The sequence below is a fragment of the Salvelinus namaycush genome, chromosome 32 (genome assembly GCF_016432855.1).
Source record: "Salvelinus namaycush isolate Seneca chromosome 32, SaNama_1.0, whole genome shotgun sequence".
Taxonomy (NCBI): Eukaryota; Metazoa; Chordata; class Actinopteri; order Salmoniformes; family Salmonidae; genus Salvelinus; species Salvelinus namaycush.
In genome coordinates this window covers 33,014,655-33,019,654 of record NC_052338.1, presented here as the reverse complement: position 1 = coordinate 33,019,654, position 5,000 = coordinate 33,014,655, and the positions used below count along the sequence as shown (strand labels likewise).

The 5,000-nt window shown below is 48.6% G+C and overlaps 1 protein-coding gene across 1 annotated transcript in view; it reads left to right on the top strand.

Annotated features, from left to right (window-relative positions):
* Positions 1 to 5,000, top strand: part of LOC120027100 (CLIP-associating protein 2-like) — a 121,072-nt gene that overhangs the window by 45,422 nt on the left and 70,650 nt on the right. The window lies entirely within an intron of this gene.

The window sequence follows — 5,000 nt, the reverse complement described above, 5'->3', positions numbered from 1 at the left end:
ATCAACGTTTATTGGTCTCGTACTCAGATTGGTAGATGTAATTGCAGGTGCAGTGTAATGCTTGTGTTTCTAACAGTGCATCTAGCAATAATAAATCAATTAATGATCTATGAAAAATACTCATAAATTAAGAAATATCAGAGCAAGCAATGTCCGAGACCGGAATATATATATATATATATAATGTGTAAAGACCGTATTGACAGTATATGAATAGAAAAGGTGTGTACAGCAGTAGTTATATAGGATGAGCCTTGACTAGAATACAGCATGTACATATGAAGTGGACAGCAGTAGTTATATAGGATGAGCCTGGACTAGAATACAGCATGTACATATGAAGTGGACAGCAGTAGTTATATAGGATGAGCCTGGACTAGAATACAGCATGTACATATGAAGTGGACAGCAGTAGTTATATAGGATGAGCCTTGACTAGAATACAGCATGTACATATGAAGTGGACAGCAGTAGTTATATAGGATGAGCCTGGACTAGAATACAGCATGTACATATGAAGTGGACAGCAGTAGTTATATAGGATGAGCCTGGACTAGAATACAGCATGTACATATGAAGTGGACAGCAGTAGTTATATAGGATGAGCCTGGACTAGAATACAGCATGTACATATGAAGTGGACAGCAGTAGTTATATAGGATGAGCCTGGACTAGAATACAGCATGTACATATGAAGTGGACAGCAGTAGTTATATAGGATGAGCCTGGACTAGAATACAGCATGTACATATGAAGTGGACAGCAGTAGTTATATAGGATGAGCCTGGACTAGAATACAGCATGTACATATGAAGTGAGTAAAACAGTATGTAAACATTATTACAGTGAACCTTGTTCAATGACTATGTACATAGGGTCTCTAAGGCCAGGGTAGAGTACTGGGTGGTAGCTAGCTAGTAACAGTGACTAATGTTCAGGGTAGAGTACTGGGTGGTAGCCGGATAGTAACAGTGACTAATGTTCAGGGCAGGGTACTGGGTGGTAGCCGGATAGTAACAGTGACTAATGTTCAGGGTAGAGTACTGGGTGGTAGCCGGATAGTAACAGTGACTAATGTTCAGGGCAGGGTACTGGGTGGTAGCCGGATAGTAACAGTGACTAATGTTCAGGGCAGGGTACTGGGTGGAGGCCGGCTAGTGGTTACTATTTAACAGTCTGATGACCTGGATATAACAGTCTGGGGGCCTGGGGTGGCCGGTAGCCTAGTGGTTAGAGCGTTGGGCCAGTAACCGAAAGGTTGCTAGATCGAATTTATTTATTTATTTATTTATTTATTTATCCGTTATTTTACCAGGTAAGTTGACTGAACACGTTCTCATTTGCAGCAACGACCTGGGGAATAGTTACAGGGGAGAGGAGGGGGATGAATGAGCCAATTGTAAACTGGGGATTATTAGGTGACCGTGATGGTTGAGGGCCAAATTGGGAATTTAGCCAGGACACCGGGGTTAACACCCCTACTCTTACGATAAGTGCCATGGGATCTTTAATGACCTCAGAGAGTCAGGACACCCGTTTAACGTCCCATCCGAAAGACTGCACCCTACACAGAGCAGTGTCCCCAATCACTGCCCTGGGGCATTGGGATCTTTGTTTAGACCAGAGGAAAGAGTGCCTCCTACTGGCCCTCCAACACCACTTCCAGCAGCATCTGGTCTCCCATCCAGGGCCTGACCAGGACCAACCCTGCTTAGCTTCAGAAGCAAGCCAGCAGTGGTATGCAGGGTGGTATGCTGCTGGAATCCCCAAGCTGACGAGGTAAAAATCTGCCGTTCTGCCCCTGGCAGTGTAGGCCGTCATTGTAAATAAGAATTTGTTAAATAAAGATAAATAAAGGTTAAGTAATAAAAAAAAATAGTTATTGAATATAGAAGCTGTTTTAATCAGTCTCGCTGTCCCAGCTTTGATGCGCCTGTACTGTCTCCTTCTATATTTAATGGCTGAGGTCCTTGATGATCTTCTAGATGTAGTGGCTCAGGTTTCCTGAGGTCCTTGATGATCTTCTAGATGTAGTGGGGTGAACAGGCCATGGCTCAGGTTTCCTGAGGTCCTTGAGGATCTTCTAGATGTAGTGGGGTGAACAGGCCGTGGCTCGGGTTTCCTGAGGTCCTTGATGATCTTCTAGATGTAGTGGCTCGGGTTTCCTGAGGTCCTTGATGATCTGCTAGATGTAGTGGCTCGGGTTTCCTGAGGTCCTTGAGGATCTTCTAGATGTAGTGGGGTGAACAGGCCATGGCTCAGGTTTCCTGAGGTCCTTGATGATCTTCTAGATGTAGTGGCTCGGGTTTCCTGAGGTCCTTGATGATCTTCTAGATGTAGTGGGGTGAACAGGCCATGGCTCAGGTTTCCTGAGGTCCTTGATGATCTTCTAGATGTAGTGGCTCGGGTTTCCTGAGGTCCTTGATGATCTTCTAGATGTAGTGGGGTGAACAGGCCTTGGCTCAGGTTTCCTGAGGTCCTTGATGATCTTGTAGATGTAGTGGGGTGAACAGGCCATGGCTCAGGTTTCCTGAGGTCCTTGAGGATCTTTTAGATGTAGTGGAGTGAACAGGCCTTGGCTCAGGTTTCCTGAGGTCCTTGATGATCTTCTAGATGTAGTGGGGTGAACAGGCCTTGGCTCGGGTTTCCTGAGGTCCTTGAGGATCTTCTAGATGTAGTGGCTCGGGTTTCCTGAGGTCCTTGAGGATCTTCTAGATGTAGTGGGGTGAACAGGCCTTGGCTCAGGTCCTTGATGATGTACTTGGCTGGTCTCTCTTACCATCTCTGTGTCTGTCTGGGGATAGTTTGAGTGATTCTGTTTTGGCTTTTTCTTCTCTCTCGCTGTCTGTGTGGTCTAGTGATGTACAGTAGCTGTCTGTGTGGTCTAGGGATGTACAGTAGCTGTCTGTGTGGTCTAGGGATGTACAGTAGCTGTCTGTGTGGTCTAGGGATGTACAGTAGCTGTCTGTGTGGTCTAGGGATGTACAGTAGCTGTCTGTGTGGTCTAGGGATGTACAGTAGCTGCCTGTGTGGTCTAGGGATGTACAGTAGCTGCCTGTGTGGTCTAGGGATGTACAGTAGCTGCCTGTGTGGTCTACATATTAAGGCTAGTGCTGCCCCCCTGTGGACACACAGACTCATTTGGCAGAGCATTGTGAACATTTCAGTGTTTTCTGTGTGTGTGCTCTTGCATGCAGGCTTTTTTACAATGCGCCACCAAATGTGTTGCTGGGTGGCATTTCTTTGTGTGTGAGGTTCTCAGACTGGATTATATATATATTATAATGGTTTTATTACTGCCTGAGCAGCTGCTAGATAGATGGGTGGGTTATAACAGCCCCGGTCTCTCTAGATGGGTGGGTTATAACAGCCTCGGTCTCTCTAGATAGGTGGGTTATAACAGCCCCGGTCTCTCTAGATGGGTGGGTTATAACAGCCCCGGTCTCTCTAGATGGGTGGGTTATAACAGCCCCGGTCTCTCTAGATGGGTGGGTTATAACAGCCTCGGTCTCTCTAGATGGGTGGGTTATAACAGCCTCGGTCTCTCTAGATGGGTGGGTTATAACCGGGCCTCGGTCTCTCTAGATGGGTGGGTTATAACCGGGCCCCGGTCTCTCTAGATGGGTGGGTTATAACAGCCTCGGTCTCTCTAGATGGGTGGGTTATAACCGGGCCCCGGTCTCTCTAGATGGGTGGGTTATAACCGGGCCCCGGTCTCTCTAGATAGGTGGGTAATAACAGCCCAGGTCTCTCTAGATAGGTGGGTTATAACCGGTCCCCGGTCTCTCTAGATGGGTGGGTTATAACCGGGCCCTGGTCTCTCTAGATGGGTGGGTTATAACAGCCTCGGTCTCTCTAGATGGGTGGGTTATAACAGCCTCGGTCTCTCTAGATGGGTGGGTTATAACAGCCTCGGTCTCTCTAGATGGGTGGGTTATAACCGGGCCCCGGTCTCTCTAGATGGGTGGGTTATAACAGCCTCGGTCTCTCTAGATGGGTGGGTTATAACCGGGCCCCGGTCTCTCTAGATGGGTGGGTTATAACCGGGCCCCGGTCTCTCTAGATGGGTGGGTTATAACCGGGCCCCGGTCTCTCTAGATAGGTGGGTAATAACAGCCCAGGTCTCTCTAGATAGGTGGGTTATAACCGGTCCCCGGTCTCTCTAGATAGGTGGGTTATAACAGCCTCGGTCTCTCTAGATGGGTGGGTTATAACAGCCTCGGTCTCTCTAGATGGGTGGGTTATAACAGCCTCGGTCTCTCTAGATGGGTGGGTTATAACAGCCTCGGTCTCTCTAGATGGGTGGGTTATAACCGGGCCCCGGTCTCTCTAGATGGGTGGGTTATAACCGGGCCCCGGTCTCTCTAGATGGGTGGGTTATAACAGCCCCGGTCTCTCTAGATGGGTGGGTTATAACAGCCCCGGTCTCTCTAGATGGGTGGGTTATAACAGCCTCGGTCTCTCTAGATGGGTGGGTTATAACAGCCTCGGTCTCTCTAGATGGGTGGGTTATAACAGCCTCGGTCTCTAGATGGGTGGGTTATAACAGCCTCGGTCTCTCTAGATAGGTGGGTTATAACCGGGCCCAGGTCTCTCTAGATAGGTGGGTTATAACCGGGCCCCGGTCTCTCTAGATAGGTGGGTTATAACCGGGCCCCGGTCTCTCTAGATAGGTGGGTTATAACCGGGCCCCGGTCTCTCTAGATAGGTGGGTTATAACCGGGCCCCGGTCTCTCTAGATAGGTGGGTTATAACCGGGCCCAGGTCTCTCTAGATAGGTGGGTTATAACCGGGCCCAGGTCTCTCTAGATAGGTGGGTTATAACCGGGCCCCGGTCTCTCTAGATAGGTGGGTTATAACCGGGCCCCGGTCTCTCTAAATAGGTGGGTTATAACCGGGCCCCGGTCTCTCTAGATAGGTGGGTTATAACCGGGCCCCGGTCTCTCTAGATAGGTGGGTTATAACCGGGCCCAGGTCTCTCTAGATAGGTGGGTTATAAC